We start from the raw sequence: 22,680 nt of genomic DNA on the forward strand, positions 1-22,680 counted from the left end.
GATAAAATAAAATTCTGCTTATTTATTTTTTGGCCCACTGTGCTTCATTAAGCATTGCCAACAGAGAATCAAAGTAAGGCCTAAGCATCAAAGACAAACTTTCAAAAGCACAAAAATCAAGTAATTTGTACATAGAAGGACAGATACCTGATTGAAATCTGAAATTACCATAAGTCTACAAAATTAAATACACTCCTTACAAAATAGAGTTTACAAGTGCTTAGGATTTTGCTTTTTGTTTGTTTTTGAGAGGGTTTCCTTACACAGCTAAATAAAGGAACCACATTCTTAAACTTGAAGAGCTCAGCTTTATCACATTTTAGGAAAGCCCATCTGACACATATACAACTCAAAAAACACAGGAATCCTTCCACAATTAAGTGATCTTTACTAAGAAGGGTGCAAGAAACCTTTTCAATTTAAACTATTTAACTGTTTAAACTGCAACAGCCCCAAAATCAGTGAATATTTGTCTTCCAAGGAGACATAGGCTCTGCTTCAAGCACACATTTCAAAACCTGGATGCAAATAAGCAATTAAAATGAAACTGCCAGAGGCTTACTTGATCATAATGACGTAATCTAGGAAAAAAACCCCAAAGCACATGCTCCCTTCCCAAAAAACTCCACAAAATCAAGCAAGTTTTTTTAGGCTCCTTGATGTTTTGATTTAGATTCTGAAATGATAATCAGTTTCAGTTGAAATATTATTTTAAAATAAGAAATCTGATTTCATTTGCTCAGCTAATCTGAAAAGGATAGATAATTTCTGATATAAATCTTCTGAGATACAATAATCATTTGAAATTAATTCAGTATTACGTGTGTATTTCAATCTTGAGAAGCCTGTAAAAGAACCAAAATTCTACAATTTTAGTTTTAGCTTAAATATTAAGCATAGATTGGCTGAAAGACTATTCTAAACTCCAGAGAAACAGAAGTTATGTGTTTCATTGAGTTCTTTTACTAACAAAGAGAGAAAGAGCAATGAAAATTTTTTGTAATTCAACAGTTATCCTAGTTGCACTTGCATACATCATATTCTCAGAAAATCTGAATCCTATAGGCAGGAAGAAATACTCAAAACTCGAGATCCATTAAACATATGGTGATTAAGTAATGAATAAGGACTGTCCAAAACCAATAGAAAATATCAATTATCTCTATTCCCCTATTAAAATATCTTTTAAGTCTAGTAGCATTTCTTCTAGTATATTCAACAAGAATTAAGTCAGAATATTTTATTATATCAAGCAAAACTCATTAAAATTAAATTAGATCTTTATGAAATGGCAGAGAACCATAATATCCACATACAAATATAGAAAGACAACTCAGAAGTATGGCACTTACTTTTTTAACTATAACCAGAAAGTTTAGATCACTCTATCAGTACATCATTAGTGGCAAAAGAATGCAGTGATTATTTTCATCATAGCTCCGTTAAGAACTTTTCTCTGTTTCTTGGAAAAAACGAGCAAGCATGGAGTTAATCAGCACAGTCAATAACTTCAAGTCTTTAAAAAACTAAGGTTCTCTTCCCTTGAATCTCTAAGTGCAGCTTCTGTAAATAAGAATAACTCAACTGCAATTACCAATAGTTCACTCCTTAGATTGTTGAAAAATACCACACAGAAATCTGTCATAAACCCCCTTTTGATTAAAGTGCCAATGAGAAACACATTGTGGGACAATATGTACCAATATAGATTGTTGTTAATTGCCTTCTGCTGTAACCTCCTTACACAGCAGGTCAAATTGTGGTCTCGCTTATGTCACTGTAACCTCAGTGAAGTTAATGATTTGCATGGGCATTAGAAAAAAGATTTGAGCGTTTAACAGCCAGAGATGATGTAGTTTGATGTGTATGAATGAGCTCCATCTTATCATGCATATGATATACTTTTCAATCTTCATTCTAATTTAAAAAGAAAATGTAAAGCAGGATCCCCAGATATATACAGTATCAGCATTCTTTTTCAGAATTATGAGGGAATAGTGTAGTACGTCTTCTCCTCTAGAAGCAGATTTACCTGAGATTCTAGAGCAAACTTTTTAAAACAAAGCAAGTCCATGGGGGCCCTTGGAGTGCCATAGGAATGGAGGGAGCCAAAGCAGTAGGAGATCTAATTGGAAAAAAAATGAATTGGTTTTGTTTGTTGCCACTGAACATGTAAGGATCTTTAAATTGTAGGAATCATGCAGCCTTTTACTTCATATATAGCTCCCCGCATCACATATAGTTATAGAATACTTGGATTGATGGTAATGGAAGATGAATCTTTCAAGATGACAAATTTTTAGGGGACATGTAAGATAGCAATCTGTAGATCCTAAATTGTATTTTCTGTTTGATTATCTGCCTTTCTATATAAGATATGCTCCTTTTTCAGACTACTGTCAATTCTCATATTCTCACATTATCTTTCAGCTCTTGTTTAGTCCTTCTCTCTGGCTAAAGAGTACAAAGTCTAGATAAGTATATCAGACTTCAGAAAAGAAAAAAAAAAATATTTTACTCTTTTTCCATCTTTTTCTTTGACTGTGCCATGGTCTTACTAAATACATTACATATAAGAAAAAAAAAGAAATATGTAAGTTAGAAGAAATCTGGAAAGGACATGCAGTTTAGCAAAGATTTATTGTTTGCATTGTTTGTGAGATCATTCCTGCAGAAAATAAGATGTAAGAGAAAATGACTTGAAATTTGTGTTTCATAATCACAGTCTCAGTCTCTAATTTTTCCCTTAGGTGTAGCCTTCATGTTCTCTTTTTTCTTTTCTTTTTTTTTTTAATTTTTGCACAAACACAGAAAAGGATCCACTTCTATTTCATATCTCTTAGGATACCTGCCTTTGCTGATATATTTTTCAGCTTCTGTAAGCTTGGAATGCCTTCCAGAAAACTAACATCAAGATGGATGGTAGAGACAACAAGTATTTTTATTAATACTCATTGCTATCTTCTGAGGTTTTTAATCAATGAATTAATGGATGAGTGACATCAGATGCTGAGATCAAACTCTGAAACAAAACAGCTGCTGAACAAGCAGAAAATGCAGAAGAGATGGACTACTGCTGTTATTAGTTGTACAGGTAGAGAAAAAAATGACATTGCTTCCAGGCAAATGTAATAAAGCTGAACACAAGACTGTAGGGGAATGCTGTCAAATACATATTCATTCCTTAGGCACAATGGAAACACAATCATTTGCTAATATGAATAGTCATAACCCCAAGTAGTTTAACAGAATTGCAGCAATTCAAATTAATTGACTCTTCCGAACTTCCTAAAAGTCACTGCCATAATGGTAATATTTTCCAGAGCTTCTGAACAACTGATGCTAACTGGATGCACCAAATGCTGCAATGTACAAGAACAGAAAGAGAGGAGGGTCAGCATTGCAGAAAATCTTTTGTAGACTAACAGGCACAGAAAAGTAAATTGAAACTGAGGAGCATTACAAAATCCACAATGCTTTGAGTCACAGGCATTGGATTATGAGTTTGGTTCTGAAGTATGAAACACCACAGAGGCTACAGAAGCACAGACCATGTAAAAAAGTATCCACTTTTTGTCATCATTATCTTTTTATGATAAATGTTCAGTCTGTTCAAAGGTAGACTCACAGGTTCTCAAGAAAACTAATTACTGATGTGAATAGTAGTGCCTTTGCTGTGAAAAAATCCACATAGCAGGTGTTGATGGAGATAAAAAAGTATGTGTCTAGCTGTTCTCCACATTGAAAGGGAAGTGATAAAACTGTTTTCAATTTCTATTTGTTTTTGTAAAAAACTTACAAATTTTGATAGAAAAATATTTTTAAATTGAAAATAGCTGATAAAGTTCTGCAATTTTAGGTCATCTGTTATCCTATTTTTGGCTGGGACAGAGTTAATTTTCTTTCATGTAACTGGTACAGAGCTGTGTTTTTGATTTAGTGTGAGAGTAATGTTGACAACATAGTGATGTTTTGGTTTTTGCTCAGTAGTGCTTTCTCTAAATCAAGGACTTTTCAGGCTCTTATACTCTGTCAGCAAGCAGGTGCACAAGAAGCCAGGAAGGAGCATAGCCAGAATAGTTGACCCAAACTAGCCAAGAAGATATTCCATGAAATAAACTCTCATGCTCAGTATATAAATTGAGGGGAGTTAGCTGGGATCTGCCAATCCCTGATCAGGGATGGGCTGGGCACAAGCCAGCAGATATTGAGTAATTGTATCCTCCATCACCTTTTTCCTTGGGTCTTATTCTTCTCTCTCCTTCTCGTTATAATTTATTATTATTATTATTATATTTCACCTTGTTTGAATTATCAAACTGTTCTCATCTCAACCCGCAGGTTTTACCTTTTTGTAATTCTCCTCCCCATCCCATGTGGGAGGGGAGACTGAGTGGATTGCTGAGTAGTGCTGAGTTGCCAGCAGGGGTGAAGCCACGACAGCTGTACAAACGGTGAATATTGAAGAGTACCTCAACATTACATCATCATACTGGGCTCATATTATTTACCCTGGGATGATAACAGAGTATGTAATGATGCGCCAGAGACCAGTTTCCTTATCATTTGAGCCATGTCAAGGTTAATGTCAATGGATGTTCAAGAACTGTGTTCCTGCAGTCTCTGCCTGGAGCTCCTTTTCCTGGGAGTACTTTCTCCTACATGGCTCAGCTGCTGTTCAAACATGAGGAGCAGAAGAAGCATCTGCACTGTTAACAGAGAAAGAAAACAGCCGATGCTTCACCTTGATGTTAAGGTAGCTTAAACTGATAGCTGTTTCTACTACTATTAAAAAATAACCTGAAATAACCTTTTTTTCTCTGAAAGGAGAGAAAAGAATCTGGAAAAATAGAATTAACTTCCATTACGTAGTGGGATTTAAGACGGGGAACCAAACCCAACATAACATTTAGTTATTGACAATTTACTTTGTAACAGCTTTGGGATGGAAACCAGTCATTTGACCCTGCATAGCAGTGTGTTTTTCTTGTGAAAATATCAGATATCATACTGTATTTTAGTGAGTTTGGCGGTAAAGCACTGTGTGTGTGTGTGTGTGTGTGTGTGTGTGTGTGAGTGTGTGTGTGTGTGTGTAGTTTAAATCACACTGTTACTGAACAAATATAGGAAGTAGTATTTGGGATGTTAGTATCCCATGTCTTTCTGAAATACACTCATTTAGGAAACTGCAGAAGCCATAAATAACCCTGTTGAGAATTACGTGTCTTGAGAGGATGGACTCATCCACATCATTTTGACTACAAATCAGTCCCCAGACACCCCACCTTTCTCTGAAGTCTTAAGAAAATCCCTTTGTAGCCAAGTAAATTATTGCAAAAACTATAGTCTGCAAGGCTTTTCAGCACAGTCTTTCTGATGCACAGAAGACTGCCACATATGAATTACAACAAACCTTACACACATATTTTCTCATCTGAGCAATAACCAAGAGATGTCTTTACACTTTCAATGAAGGAAAGGCAAAGATAAATATTACACTGGATGTCTGACAGCTGGTATTAAAATCAAGGCCAACTGCTGTCCCACAAAACTGGCAGAGTCATTCAGCTTCAACTTAGCTTATTTCTGATTATTCACTTTTTTGTGACAACATGAAGCTTGCGTAATTTTTTTTTTCATGGTAAAGGCAATCGTTACTTGAATTTTTACTAACATATTTTTTCCCAGCATAATGGAAATAAAAATACAAAAAGCTAAAGACATTCATTAGCCTTCCAACAACAGACAGAAGAAAAATTACCATGTTCTCTGTTTCTCTTTCAGAATAATGACAGCAAGGAGATGCTCAAGGTGCACATGTGGGAGAGAAGGTAGAGACTGATGTTAAAACTGTGTGCCTAAATACGCCCTATAAAAACCAAATCACGTGAATTACAGTTTATCATCTAAATAAATGTTTGCAATCCTGTCAGACTTCAATATAACCACATGGCCAGGAGTTTCTCTTCCAGGGTGGTTTTTCTTTCTTTACAGGCTTTAAAATTCTAGTAAGAGTGAGTTCAGTCACATGCAAAAAAACCCTACCATATACACGTTATCCAGTGTTGCAACTAGATCTCATCTGTGCTGAACTTCACTGCTGCACTTCTAATTGCATTGGCAATGTCTTCCTTTGCATTCCACGCTTATTCAGCAGTCACTGCCTTCAGTTTTGTTACCTCTGAGATCTAAGTCTCTTGTCCTTGCAACTTGGCTGAAGTTGAACTCTAGAGCACGGTCTCTCTATTCATTGATGTTGTTGTTCTGCTGTAAAAAAAAAAAAAAAAAAGAAAAAAGAAAAAAAAGAGAGGTACAAGCTGAGGGTTCAATTACAGAGGGCAGTTGCATTGCCCCAGGGGGTGGAGAAACCTACAAACTGTGAATCAGAGTTACAATATGCCTCCTATTTCTCTTCTTCTATAAAGTCATTGATGTATCCCCCTACACCACCCCTATACTTAATTATATACTAAGGCATGTATAATTAATTAATTATACATGCTCTGATACAGCTGCACTGGCCATAACACTGGGAGGGGAAAAAATGAGTCTACCACCTGTGCAAGAGGGGAAATAATAGCTCTATTGAGGCTGTCTTTGACTTCCTTGTTGTACTGTTCCTCGATTAGAACTTTAAAAAAAGAAAAAAGAAAAGGGAAAATGTTAGAAAGTAAGCACTTTTTCTAGAAGTTTATTTTATTTTACTGGGCTTCCGATCAAACTTTGGGTTTGAAAATCATGTGTAGATGTAAAAGGAGTTTGTCTAGCAGGATATACATTTTCTCTCAAGGGATGTCTGACAATCTGTTAACACAGTGTATAATGGAGAGAGTAGGGGGCAGATCACAGGCCAGATTGTTAGCTGGTATAAAAGAGGTGTTAATGCCATTGACTTTAATAGGGCTACGTCAATATCCACCAGCTTAAGATTCTCTGTATCACAGCCCACAGACCACTTGCGGCTTGCAAGGCCTTTGTGTTCAGTCCACAAAGGGACTTTTTAATTGTGGCTATACTTGACAGAATCATAAAAATGTACTATTATCAGTTTACCCAGCGATTCTCTAGCATTCCTAAGGATTAACCTCTCTCTTTGGAAGCATACAGAGTTGTGAGAAAACCTTCTCAGCTAAATCCAAGTTCAATTCAGAAGTACCAGTTGAAACTTTCATTAAACCATTTATATTGTGATAACTTATTTTGAACACATGCTGTCTCAAGTTATTAGCAAGGAAATTTAGCTGTGAAGATTTCACCTTTGAGTGTATTAAGAAAATATGTTGATTTTTTTTAAAGAAACTTTTTATATGTAATGTGTCACCTTATAAATGTAAGAGGAAAAGCAACATAATTAATGTAAACTTTATAATGCTGTTATCAGACCAATTTCTTATCTGTCAAGGGTGCCAGCATGAACAAAACTTTCAAGATTCCTATTTTATATTCTAATTAATTTAAGGTCATTAAAATATAGAAAATACTTAACAAGGAATTTCTGCAGCATGGAAGTCCTTACATTTGAAAAAAAAGGTGGCCTTGCTCTCCAGAAGTCTGTAGGAAAATAAAGCTGAATGTCTTTATGCAACTAGAATTATACTGAGTAGAGTTTGAATTCCTACCATGTTTGCTTATTCTTCCTAAAGAATAGCATTCACAATATTAAGGACTTAAACTACACAGTAGTGCTCTCCCAAGTTCCCTGCATGTTTTTCCTCCTCTCCAGATCATGCCTAATAATAAAAATATAAAGGATGATCACTTTATGTTAAGTAGTTATAGGGGTTTTGTGGCAAAAATCCTTTAATGCTTCAAGCTTAATTTTATAGTCTGCCCCTGACTCCTCCACTGAATAGTAAAAAAATTATTTTTTTCCAAATAAAAGCTATATCTGCATATGTGAGGACCAGAGAACATCTGGGCCACAGAGAAATTATCAAATATTGTGCAAGTTGGCAATATCAAAATTGTTTATGTTGGAATAACTTTTCCCCAAGAGGTGGGTGCACTTTGGCAGTCAGCGAAATGATCCCCAGATACCCATGACTCCCATTGCTGTTGATATATTAAATATGTACCAAGTTGTGTACACTGAACACACAGATGTCAAAAGTTGACATCAGTGGGGAACAGATAATCCTCTAAAGGCAGAATGAGTCAAGTAATTTTGTTGAATTATCTCAAAGTTGCGCAAAATTCTTGGTCAGTATGGCAAAAAAAACAGGATGACAAAAAAATTACTGCTATTAAGAACAGCGTTATCCTAACATAAGAAGTATAAAAAATAAGAAAAGCTTATCACAAGAATGCTAAAGATTCCTTCAATTATATTTTCCTCAAATTTTTTGTTTTCTTTTAAATATCCAATGTTACCTAAATTTACTCTAGAGACTAGTGTCAATTTTAATTTCTCTTCGTTTTTTGCCACTAGGGTGCTGATATCTAATATAACACAGAAAGAATATTTGTTGGTTTTTTTTGTTTTCTTTAATATGTTGATAGTGTAAATAATTCATATACATAGCTGTATATCATTCAGAAAATTTTCTCAATGCTCAGATCCAGAGAGAAAATTTGGCAGGATAATCCTAAATTTTCTTCCTAGCATTCTTTTTACATGCAGATATTGATATCAGTTGAGCACACTTAAGATGATGGTCAATAAAATTTACATGCTTTTAAAAATACTTTGGTCTTCAAGTGGACAATTAAAATCCCTAGAAATATCTGTCTGTAAACAATGTTATAACAAAATTTCTTCTAATCTTCCTGCTTTATACAAACTTTTTTCTTTTTTTCCAGATTTATGTTATAATTTCTTCCTGTTCTAGCAGCAGAAAACATTAGCTATTTTAGTATTTCAAGAAGAAACTAACATCAAATAAACAAAAAAAAAAAAAGAAAAAACTTTTGTACATTATAGTACATAAAAAATTGTGCAAAAATTAAGAACTTCACCTTTTCAGTCTGTCACACTTTGCCTGTAGAGGTAAGAGAGTTTTGAATGCTGTCTGGAGCAAAACATGAACATAAATTCTGAGCTGCTTTGTTTAAGTTGCTACTGTTTAGTAGCATGCATACATTTCTTTTCTTATGGTCAAAGACAAAAAATGAAACTCAAATCAAGATGAAAACTCAAATAAACTCAGTCAGAATTTTGAGTGGAGTCAAACAATTCCTAGCACCTAAGATTGGATGCAAACAACTTATTCCACTTGTCATTTGACTTTTCAATGTAAAATAAAGCACCCTCCCATTTCAGTGTTTCCCATTTTATCAAACTAAGGGAGTTGACTATAGTAGGTAATGAACTGTATACTTCTTTATGCAATTAAAGTGCTACTAACAGCACTGAAGACTATTCCAACTTACGTAGAACATGTAATATAAACCAGAGAAGATCTCTGATATTCTAAGTCCAGGTACATCTATTGAAGTCTTGTATTGCATGAGAGTACTTGTAAAGCAAGAAGTAGTAGACTGTAAAAGCTGGCAGGACTTTCCAAAATTTACAACACAAAAAGCATTCAAGAAAACCCCAAAGAGAGTTGGTGTTTGAAACCTTTTTCCCTTCTGTGGTAAAAACATCCCAAACCATGTTAGTTTCTTAGTTGTATCTGGTTTTCATCATATCTCAAATGATGCAATGGAAAGATTCTAAGCACAAATACTGGGCCAATTATTTATAAAGCCATACTTGTGCAATAGTGTGTAATTCTCATTTTTCAAAAGTGAATTTTTTAAGAGACGTTCCAGCTCAGTCCAGTAATCCTGAGTTCAGTTTCCTTCTTTCAGTTCTTTAGCAATTTGTAGTTTACTGTATAGGTGTATATATGCAGAAAGACAACATTCCAGAACAACGCATTTCAAAATGGCCTTTACATTCCTGTTACCCTTTCAACTACTCTGTTCCCTTACTCCTGTACCAAACACATACTTTTTTCTTCTTTTTTCTCTTAAGAATTATATTCCCCTTTTTAAATCTTGCTTGCCTTTTGAGCCAACATCATTTGTTTACATGGAGTGTTCTTTTGTCAGAGACTCTGATTTTCCCCTCTGTTTTCTGTGACTTGTGCTTTCTTCCAGTTAATCTGCCTCAACAGCAAATTTGCACTCTCTGAGACAAATAATGTCTTGATTTAATGTTAACTACTTGATTAAATGCAACACATTTTGCTGTTCATAAATGTTTTCAAGATGGCCACTAGTAGGTTACAGGCTCTACTGAACACTCTTTATAGAATTCTTTTTACTGCAAATAGTAAACACATGCCTGGAAGAAAAAAAAAACAACAACATTCTGCTCTGATTCTCTTTCAACCCTTTGTATGTTTAGATGCCTAAAATATCTGATATTCATCTTTCAAGGAAGATCAGAAGGTGATAACCAGTGGTACAGCTTTTTATCTAAACACCTCAAAACCTTAGTTTTTGGTCTTTCCATTTCTTTCCAGCCATTATTTCCTAGACTCTGCAACTCTCAAATAAGCATTTTCTTACACAAAGATTATTGTGGAGTGACATATGGGAGTATGTCATCTCTGTAAATTAAATAGTTCCCATGTCCATGGAATGGGACCAAGAGCAAACAATATAACTTCATTTAAATTTTTCTTTACTTACTTCACTGTCAATTTATGATAAAGTAAAATTCTTTTCAGTAGCAACAGAGCTTTGTAAGGGCATGTAGAAACAGAAGTGGGACATCCAAACAGAAAGCACCAAAATTAAAACTCATTTAAATAGATGATTCCTGCATGTGTCCAGTTGTCTGTGTCTTCTCCTTCCATGAATCACTTTGAAGATGAGGTCATCCTGAGACCTTGTGAGAGAGCTAAGGCCCTGCCTAAAACTTAGGGAAAAAGATGGTAAATCAATCCAGCATAAATAACTTTAAAAAAAAAGTTACTGAGCTTCAGAGATGCATGATACTTCATTATTTATGAACATTTCATATTTTTCTGGTGGTGACAAATAGCCAAAAAAAAAAATAAGATGAGAGAAGCTTGTTGTTGCAAAATTTCCTGCGTGCTTATACAGATCCCTGGTTTTGGTTAACTCATAAAACTGACGCTGAAATAGCCTGAACACAGCACAGACTGCTGCAGTCGAGGCAGTCACCAGGTTCTATGCATCAGAAATTCCACACTTAAGCCAGGCTGTCCATTAGACAGGTCCCACTGTAACGGTGTGTCTTCTGTCAAGCATTTCTGAATAGACCCTTGTTCCATTTGATACTATCCTGAGGAAGCCTTATCACAGTTCTGATGCATGGTAACCTGATAAGACTTCATTTAGCACCCTTCTATCACTATTTAACCTTAACATGCATCTGAAATCTACCCTTAAAATAGCAGGGTTTTTTTGTGGTGATGGAGTGCTCAGCAGTGGTTATAGCAGATTAGCTAAGGGTTTTTATTACAAAATAGAGCTTGTATCCCACAGTCTTGATAAATCCCTGCTAACAGGAGTTGCATCATCTAAAAGGCTAGCTGTTCATACCTGATAAGGTTTCTAAGAGCATAAAAATGTCTAAACAAACCAATTCTGTGAGAGAGGCATTTATAGTGTGTCAGCATTATTGTTAGATAATGCTTTAATTGAGATATCTATATGTTTCTTAGGACACTAAGAAAATACCTTATTATAATAATGCTTGAGAAATTCAGATCAGCTATTTTATGGAGGAAACAAAAAATTACCATTTCAGGTCAGTATATTTAAATTTAAACCCAAACTCTCTTAACATTTAACAGAGTGTGTATAGCTAAAAATATCAGAAAGCTTTTTACCTGGTTCATAACTTGTTGAGATCAATTTTGTTTAATCTATTTAAAAATTGTTAATCTGTCAGTCAACAGTACAGGATCAAATGTAAAAAGAGTTAAGAAAAAGATGCTTCAGAGTCATCAGATTCTTTTATCTTTTTCACTCAAAAGTACAAAATAGCATTCAAGAAGTAAAGTGATTAATTACATGCATGCTTATATAACTCAAGTAACTTCTTATATAATTTTAATATGTACGTTTGATGTACACACCTCTTTATTTAGTCAGCATTTTGGAGGCAGGGTTGTTTTTAAAGCTTTCCAAGTATGTTCTGTACTGACTGCTGCATCTACAGCCAGGTAATGTCACCCAGATATCACACGCAGTGACAAGCAGTATATTCTAAATCCTAGCTAGATTTCACTATCTCCAGTAAACTTCTGTTGCAACTTCACCATTAAAAACATAATACTCAATCTTTTATTTAAACTAAAGTTGATGGTCTTGTGTTTTTAGGGAAAACATGGTAAAGAGATCTATTTAAGAAGATGAAAAAGCATATCAGAATCTAGGAACTATCTACGGAGTTCAGAATGGTTTTTCAATTTATAATGCTAAAATAAAGAAAATGCTGTAAGTATAGAGTATATGCTTTATACTGTATATAAATAACAGTTATAGACATGCACCAACATGTTTATTTACATGTGCACTTCTATAAGAGCTCTACAAGAAATTAATCATTAATTTTATCATAAATATTGTTGTCATAATTTATTTCATATCTTAAGAAAAATTAAAATGTTTTAATCAGTGGTCTTTTAAATCGAAGATATAAACCACAATTTTCAAGACTTAAAATTTCAACTCATTTTTCAAGAATTAAAAAAAAAATCAAAATTAGCAAATTGTAGATTGTGATCTAAATCATAACAGGAAAAGAGTTATTTTCAGTATCCATGATGTAAGTGGTTACTAATATATCCATGCAGCTGGGGGAAAGGATATTAAAAAGGGGCTTAAATAAACTACATTTCTCTGACAGTAACTTGGTTGTGATTCATAGTCATAACAGCAATTATTTTCTGATCTCAACAGCTTAAGGAAGTAGGGAGTGCCATTTCTTCAGTTTGGGTTGTGGAGGATGGCAGTAAACTCTCTAAAAATTGCTATTCCACTTATATTCCTGTGTGTCCTAAACTACCTTTTATGAGTAGAGTTAAAAGGTAACAATGCCACATCATAATGTATTTTTGTGATTTCATCTGTGTTTGGGATCTCCTCCCACACACTGCCACTCATCAGATACACCACAGCATCTTCACTCTACTATTTTTGGCAAAAATAAGTAGAGCAACTGTTAAGTTGATTGAGAGCTCTCTCACCTTCACTTAGTGATACCTTGAAACTAGAATAGGATTGCAAAAATCTGTTAAAGTTTTCCTCATTAACGTAATCCTATACTATTTTACCAAATATACCAAATTTTGGAATCAATGTCAGTCATTAATAGAACAGACAGATTTTATAACAGTACACAAGCAGATGTAGGATCAATTAAGAAGAGAATAAACAGCAGGTATTTTTCTTTGAAAACTGTGTTTATTTCCATGGGGTGGGGGAGAAGTGGAACAACATATTTTTCTTTCAAGAAATGATTTACTAGTAGTAAATCTTTAAAGATCACATTTAAAATCCTAGGTAATAGTTTATGTGTTTTCCAAAATGTGCAGTCTGAAACAGTATATGTTAAGTGTTGATGATGTTTTATTTCCTGCAGTACTTCAGGTCTAGTGTCTAATAATACAGTGTATAAACTACGCATGAGTTGGAAAAAAACTCATGTTCATTTATAATCAATGACCTTCATAGTTAGTGACAAAGAGATTTTCTTTGTCTGCATAGGCAAATTTTGAAATGTGTCATCAGAATCAAGAAATACTCTCTTTTTGTTGATTTGGGATTTTTCCCAAAATTGATTATGTAAATGAATAGAGCAAATTCTGTTCACTTTATTCATATGACATATGCTATATATATGTGTCTGGCTCACAAGAAAACACGCAACAGGGTATTTGTCCTTTTATTTATATGCTGGTAAAATTGCCTCCAGTGAAAATTTACCTTCAGGACTACAAAACCCATGTACATATGCACAAGGTTACCTAAACTATAGATTAGAATTTAACTGGGAGATGGAAACAAAATATTTTCCATGTTAAATTATTTTGCCTGTGACCACAAAGAGTGTCAAATTTATTAACTTGGCTACCCAAGGTGATCTGTCTACCTACTTGAGCCACATGTTTCTTACAGCTGGTTATTTTGACACTCACACAGAAACAGAATTAAATGAATCTCTGTTTATTGTAGATTATGTACCATTTTTGTAGACTAGGTATAGTAAAACTCAGCAGTGCCTTTCTCTGTTGTTGAAGTGCTGCCTACTGATGGCAGCAGTGTGGTTTTAACTTGGTTCACCCCTTTAGGAATGTCTGATATCAAAATTTCTTGAGTGTGATTTGAATCTAATTACTTAAAAGTGCAGAATAAATGTTTCTCACAAATTGATGTTTTAATATGTCACAAATCCTTCCATGAAGTTTTGTTAGACAGGAGAAAAAATATGTATTTATCATGACAGTGATTCTTTGATGTGGAATTGATTCTTCAGGCTCTGAAACTTCATTATAGTTATAAAAGAAAATATCTATTTTTCAACACTGTTTAATGAGTGAGTACAAGGTTTTTTTAGTTAACTGCTAAAGTATGATTGCTTTGATCTTTTAGCTAGAGTCCTTTGGAAATGACAGCTTGCAAAGAAACACAAGAAACCATTCAGATTGAAAACCTACTGAGAAGTATTAGGGAATAAGCGTTTTTCTTTGGCTTCAGGATATCATGGTAAGATACCCAAATCTGTGTCATTACTTTATTGTAAAGCCAGACAGAGCTCCCTGTGGTCCAAAAAGTAAACTTATATCACTTTAGATGAAACTGAATTTGTTTGACTTTTTCTGTGAATCCTACCACATTCTGAATGGAATGTGGTCAACTCTGTACTCCTATTAAATACTACAGCCAGAAGATAAAAAACAAGGACATAAAACTTGTATTCATAACTCATAAAGCAGCAGAGACCACAAGAAAGGTATTTTCCCTCTTGAGTTACAGCTCCAGCATTTGAGAACAGGTCTAGCAGATTAATCAAGGAACTAAATCTTTGTTTTTCCCATATTTATCTTGAAACCCTATGCAACATCATATGGAACTTAATTGGCACAAAAATTTTCTAGACAATTCTTTGAAAACCTTACTTTTTTCCTTTGCCCTTCTGTGCAAAGGATTACTCACAGGAAAATTCTTACTTGTTTCAATGAAAATAGTCATGACTTAGTGCTGTACAATAGAAGAAAGGCATTTTCAGTCTGATCATGTGCCATGAAATATTAATACATATGAAGTGTTGATTGGCATTTATATACTTTTGGAACTCTTGGCCTCTTTTAGCAGAGCTTATTGTTCATTGAGAGAAAATAGCAGTGCTTGCAGTTCAAACACTACTCATTAATACCTCTAGCTGTCAGAAGCAACAATAAGTTACAGGAAACTGAAACCAAGAAATCCATTGTCACAATGTTTAAAAGAGTTTTGGATGAAATCACCCACATAATTAAGTCTTAAATGCCATATATACCTAAAAACTTTTCATGGTTTTGTGATGGAAACACATCTGGGCAGGTCCTTGGACTGTTGTTACCTCACTTATTTTATCATAGATGGCTGATGTTATTGCAATGTCTACACAACTAAATTGTGCAAAACCACCACTTTCTTTTAACTTTAGAATATAAGTATGATTTTACTTTTTTCCATTTTTTTTCCTTTTTTCTTTTTTCTGTGTGTCTTACGAAGATTATGGAAATTGGGGATAAAATGGTTGGAGGACAACAGAAAAGGTTTCTTGAGAAATAAATAATTGCAAGCAGCAAAGTAGCAATTGTTACTACTGATGCCACAAACCCAGCACTGGAGAATGGCTGTGTTATGTGGCATTGCATGTGCAAGTGAGTGCTGGGACATGGCATCACTGGAAGATCTTTAAAAGGGTCAGGTGCAGCCCGGGGGAGTAACAGGTGACAGCTGAGTTGGCTGATGGAAAATGGTAACTTGATGGACCAGATCAACGTAAATCGTGCCAGACTACCCAGTGGAACCTCTGATTGAGACTTACTGGAGAAAAGAGGCCCTGTGTTGTACCAAGGTGCAAAGAACTTTGACTAAGGATCTCCTCTCTGAGAAAAAGATCATGAATCCTTACCCTGACATTTAAAGAATGAGTTACTGTTCCCTCACTGATCCAACAACAGAGAATTTTATTTTCTCTCTTTAATACAAATGTCATGTTAGTAATTGGATTCATATTTCTGAATGGGCAAATTTCTCACTGAAAAACAAAAGATTAAATATAAAATTTGAGGCTTTTGACCAGCATTTTTTTTTTGCCTTTTTCTTTTTTTTTTTTTTTTGCCTTTTTTTTTTTCTTTTTTTAATGAGACTCTTGAATTTGGTCATGCTTCTACCAGGAAAACCCCATAGTAGGGTTACAAACATAATTTATATTTATATTCTATATTTATACATGCACACACAAACATTTTTATTTTAATACTTTTTGTTTACTTAATATTGCATAAACATGTCATTGTTAATTGTCTTATGTTGTATTATCCACGGTATCTGGCACTTCCAGCCTTTTATGGGTGGCCTGTCTGTTTCTGCTCATGGCTGCAAAACAACAGTCCTTTGTAACTGAGCTTAAAAATCCATTGTTTTGGCAGATCATTCATTACATATTTCCAGATCACTTGCATATCTGAAAGCAATTCCATATAAAGATGCAATTTTTACTATGGTAAAGACCTTTGCTGATATTTCAGGTATCCTATTCAGTAACAACATAAGTGAAGGGACACACTGCACCCTCAGCAAGTTTTCTGACTGGAACGAGTGGCTGACACCCCAGAGTGTGTTCTAGCAGTCAGTGAGATGGGAGCAGGCTGGAGAGCTGGGCAGAGAGAAACAAACTCTAAGGTTCTGCACCTGGAGGGGAACAACCACATGCACCACTGCAGGCAGGACCTGGGGGTCCTTGCGGACAGCAAGCTGTCCACGAGGCAGCAGTGCCCTTATGGCCAAAAATGCCAATGGTATCCTGGGGTGCATTGGGAATAGAATTGCCAGGAGGCTGAGGGAGGTGATCCTGTCCCTCTGCTCTTCGCTGGTGAAGCCACTGGAGTGTTGTGTCCAGTTCTGGATTCCTCAGTTCTAGGAAGACAAGAAACTGCTGGAGGGGACTATGAAAATGATTAAGTGAAGGACTATGTGAAGGACTATGAAAATGATTAAGGGATAGGACCTTCTCTCTTATGACAAAAGGCTAAGGAACCTGGACCTTTTTAGCCTGGAGAGAGGATCTTATCAATGTTTAGAAACATCTTGAGGGTAAGTGTCAAAAGGATGTGCCCAGCAATGTCCCTCTTTCCAGTGATTTTCAGCAAGGAAAGGGGAAACAGGTACAAACCATAACAGAGGAAGTTCAATCTGAATGTGAGGAAAAGCTTCTTTACTTTGGGAGTTACAGAGTGCTGGAATATGCTGCCCTGGGAGGTTTGGAGTCCACTTCTCTGAAAATATTCAAAACTTTTCTGGGCACAAGTGCTGGACACACTTTACCAGAAGGGTTGGACTGACCAGCTTCAGAGATTCCTTCCAACCCCAGCTATTCTGTGACTCTGTGTATATGCTAACACATTTTTTCTTGTCATAACACATCCATATTCTTGGGGTTTACATTCATATTAGACTACATTGAGACCTAGCAAGGTGAAAACTATGTAAAGTTGTCAGAAAAACACTTTTTAAAACAAGTAGGGCTTTGTTTAGGTTTGTCTGGGCTTAGTTTTCTAGAGAAGCAGATTTTTCCTTACATTTGCCTTTAAAGCATGTGACAGTACAGATCAGAATTTTCCTTCAGAAAGCCTCTGCTCAGTTCTCATCAAGGAAATACCTTTCCCATAAACAGGAGTTCAAATACATCCGTTAGGCTGTTAAAAATTCCCTATGGATTAGTGAGCAGTGTTAGTACCTTTGTAATGAGTGTTTTCTACTTCTGTGCTCAAGTTTTTCATGAGATGTAAACATGAATAACAAGTGTAGGTCAATAGTATCCTTCAGGATATGTACCTACAGCATTGATTAAACAGCCTTTTATCTCAAGTCACTGATTCCTTAAATAATGTCTAAGAGTTTCCTGAACAATGATGTTGGAAAAGTTGGTGGGTTTTGGTATTGAAAGTAGCTAAAAATGAGGATTGTTTGCTGTATTAAGTTCATTCTTTGCCCTGAGCATAACTTTAAACTCTGAAATCCCATTAGGATATATACTATGCTATGCTCAGACACTCAGGTTGATATTCGAGTTTTCCATGTTTTGTACTGAGATGAGAGATTTCATTTTTCTGACACATCATAATAATTTGCATAAAAGTAGTATTTGCAACTCTGAACATAGCCTACAACTCCTCTTTCCATAAATTCCATGTGAATCTTTCCATATTTTCAGAAATAAAAATTTTGTGGTTTTCATACTTTGTTTTTTAACTGTGAAAATTTATTGCTTTTTCATACTCTTGACCATTTTGGCTTACAATTAAATCTTTGTTGCCAGTTTTCCTTTTTTTCCCTACCTTCTACAGATAATACCTATATTTTTCCAATCTGTATTACATATTTAAAAAAGAACACATATCAAAACAGATTATATACCCTCAACAGATTATTCAGAAATGACTGATGATACAATATGATAATGGATGGCCTAAATTGACATAGCATATGCCTCCTCTCTCTTATTGTGCAGATGTTTGGTATCAATAAAATTGTTAAGGTGAGTTAGGCATCTCCAGTGCTGACTAACAAAAATAAAAAGGAATTAAATTTAAAATAAATAAATAAATAAATAAAAAAGGAAAGAAATCTTATCTTTCAACACTATGCAGCAAACCTCTTTTCATTTACTTTGTTACCACCCGTAAGTGTAAGCAACAAAATTTGAAATAATGCATTAGCAGGCTGTGTTAGACTGTCAGATACTGCCTGGGAGGCTCCAGAGCAATTTTGTTAGATGTAGTTTCCATGAGAATAAAGAGTGAGAGTCTGCTAGATAGTCTCAGAGAGTGACTAAGCAGCCCTACACCATCAAGGACATCACCCAGCCAAATGCAGGGGGAGAAAGCAGCCACTGGGATACAGAGAGGAAAACACATAAGCCATGCTGCAAATCTCAGTGGAAGGTTTTAGTGCTCACTGCTTGCATTAATTATAAATGGGTGAGCACCACAAAGTTCTTGTCCTTTCAGTAAAACACAAAATGTTTCATTAAAGTTGATTACTTGTCCAACCCTAAAGAAATTTAAAAAGATAACAGTGCCTAACATTTTTTAATTTTCATTGTGATGATATTTCTTAAAAACCACAATCTCTGAAATGTCTAGAAATGCGGTCTCTGATACAGATATGCTCAATAAATCACCCGAACTTACACATACTATTATTATGAACTATAATATGTAAGGTACTACATTCTTACATGTAATTCTCTAAAAAACTTTCTACCCCTAACACTATTATTATGCATTATTATTGTATCATCATAAATCACCAAGCCAACTGAAATGGATGTCATGGGCATAAAATGATAAATTTTAAAATCTAGTCCCAGAGTAAACTGTTTATGTTTACCTCAGTAATATATTATGCTCAAAATTACTACATTAATCCTTCAAACTAATTTTTTTACTGAAAATGTTTCTTCATTTATAGTCTATAACAATTTAACAATGTCAAACTAATACAAAATTCCAGAGATAATGTTACCTTATTTTGGTTTATATTTTATTATGCCTTCTGCCCCCCTCCTTCCCCACCTTCTTCCATCCTTTGATTCTCTGTAAATAAAATTTGTGGCATACGTCCTATTATCTATCATTTTGTGACAGTAAAGAATTCATATTCAAGTGGGTGTATCCTGCAGATAACTAGAGTTTCTGCTATAGTTCTTCACTCTTTGCCTACTTTTCTTGTTTTTAAGTTTCTGAGTTTGAGGTCTTAGTACATCTTAAAGAAAAAAATATTTATGGAAGTGTCCTTTCTCCCTCCCTCTCTCTCTTCCCCTCTTGGTGGACAAAAGTGGAGGGTTTATAGAGCCTAATTGTGAGTTCATCTTCAGGAAGGTTGTCTTTTAGGCTCACAATATAAATAACAGAAGAGTCTCTCTCCTGAGAATAGCTTAAAGTGAGATAGCAAGTGCCTTGAGTCATGTCTGGGAGGATCTATACCAAAATACTGAGATAAACAAAAGTGGAATAAACTGTTATAAAGTAAACTCTTAGAAATGGTTTTAGATAATTAAGAGTGGGTTAACTAGGGGTAGTGAACTAGATGATTCTAGAAATTTCTGAAAAAGCCTCTTATTCCATAGGGAAAATAAAGATATCAACTTTAAACAAAAAAAAGAACCTACCCTTTAAACTTGGATATCTAAATCCCTTTTTAGGGGTTATCTTTACTGCCTCTCACTGAGAAAACCAGGCAAAATGGCATTACATTTCCTCTGTTATTCTAAATGAAAATTGCAGAAACCTTATGTTGTTAAAAGATTAAGAAAGATGGAGAGAGATGCAAGAAATAAACCTTTGCTGGGGAAATTGTAAAGCTTCAATACTATTTAGGGCATTTAGACAGCACTCATTGTGAGATATGGCAACTCATTGACATTTTCATAAGTGTTGTTTATCTGTTGTTGTTGAGTTGGTGGTTTTATTTGGTTTTTTTTTCTCTCCAATCTCCACAAAATGAGAAACTTCCTTGCATCCTTAAAAATCGGAAGTGATAACCTGCATAACAATTCAGTCATTTTTAAGTAAATAGGAAATTGCAGCACTAGGGTGTTGATAAGACCACTTGGGATAGAAATGTCAGTGTCTAATACTAAGTGTTAAATTAATTTTAAAATAATTTAAATTAATTTTAACACATAATAATTAACAGATTTATTTATAAATTCTCAGAGGTCTTCAGTACTCAGGGATTAAGGATTGCAAATCAACAGGGGAATGACAGCATGACATTCAAATCGCCGCAATATTTTGAATTGTATTTGTTATATGAGCCCAGACAGTCACTCTCTGTGTTGTTTGTACACTAAGGAAAAGGATGTGAGCAAGGACATGCTTGATGAGGAGAATAGATTTCTGTTGCAAAAATCTTTCTTCACTTGGCACTGCTGTATGTGCAGAGTTGGGAGAGCTGCTCCTACTCACTGCAAGGTTTGCAGCTGTGAACACAGACAATACAGAGTAAAGAAGTTTTATGCTGTGCTTTGGGGGATTTTTATTCCCTCTCTCACAGTTTGTGTTCTGGCAGTGCAGATAAGCCTTCATTAGGGATTAGGGTGCCATTTACCTTGGCATTGTGCATGCTCAAAGGAAATATATTCCTTTTCCCAAAGAGTTAATTTAAACATTGGCAACCTTTAAGATATGTTTGTTCATGCCAAAACCGGGTTTGCAAATGGATACTTTATTCACATCAGATACAGCTGAGAAGTAGTTCTGTTGTGTATATTTGGGATACAGGTGGCTACTCATTGTGCAGCTATTTACTGCTTCTATTTACATATATCTAACGTTATTTGCCAAGGTCTTAAATCCTACCTTTTTTTCTTTTTTTTAACCACATAATTTTATTTTTCAGACAATTCTTCTTTCTGTGAATGCTATTCCTGTTTTCCAATATTCATAATGTAAGTAAAATACTTAATTGTGTGCATACATTCACTTTATTTTGACTCCCAGACATTAGTTACTTTCTTATACAGCTGGTCAACTAACTTTTCCCTTTTCTATTCCCTAATGAAGACCCACTATTATTATTTTTAAAATACCACAAGAAAGGAAAAGTAATTAATAAATTATATACATAAACTATGGCGAGACTTTCAGAATTACTTCCACCTATATGAATCTTTACTGCATCTGTCAATAGAACAGATCACTATCTAGACTGTATGTATTATTTCAAGCCCCAAAATTACAAGACTTTCAGCTTTTTAATGCACATCCAAAAATATAATATCAAAAGAAACTTTCAAAATCTGATACCTCCTTCTCACTACTGATTTTACGTTTTTTGATGTGACCTACAAAAAATAAGTAGTGCACTTCACTTTTCCATTTTTTGTACAAGCAGAGAGTTACTGTACTAGGATTATCACTGGTTTCACCCCCACACCCCAAATTCGTAACTTAACTTTAAAAACAAGACTCTAAAAACGCAATTTAAACATTCATCTAATGTTCAATTTTAAGCAGAAAAGAAGTTTGGAGTCTTATTTATTTGTTGCTTTCAACTCATTAGAGATAATTAATATATCATTTAGTATTGAATATGTCATTCTGCAACATGCTTTGGTTGGCTTCATCATTTTGTCTCTCTGATGAATATCCTGTTATTATTTGATCTTTCTCCAGGGAATAAATCTTCTTGGTGATATGTAGGACTGCACAGCCACAATATTCTAAAAGGTACTAAACCAGTTTTAGCAGTATCTTTTCATAGGTTTTTGAATGCTGCCATTTACATCTACTCTTGCCTGAAATAATTGCTTGTTATTTAACCGTCCCTTGAGCCCACAAACAGAAATATTGGCTTGCTGCTAAAAGCTGACAGTTTTTCAAGCCTCTTCAAGGGATGCACATTTTTTCTTTCTTTCCTTCAAATTTTTTCTAATGCACTATACTTTCAGCTTTTTATGGTATGCTATATTTCAGCTCTATTGTTTTCCTCCTGCTT

Source organism: Melozone crissalis, unplaced genomic scaffold, assembly GCF_028551555.1.
Source record: "Melozone crissalis strain CALT ecotype California unplaced genomic scaffold, PUWL_Pcris_2 ptg000013l_1, whole genome shotgun sequence".
Taxonomy (NCBI): Eukaryota; Metazoa; Chordata; class Aves; order Passeriformes; family Passerellidae; genus Melozone; species Melozone crissalis.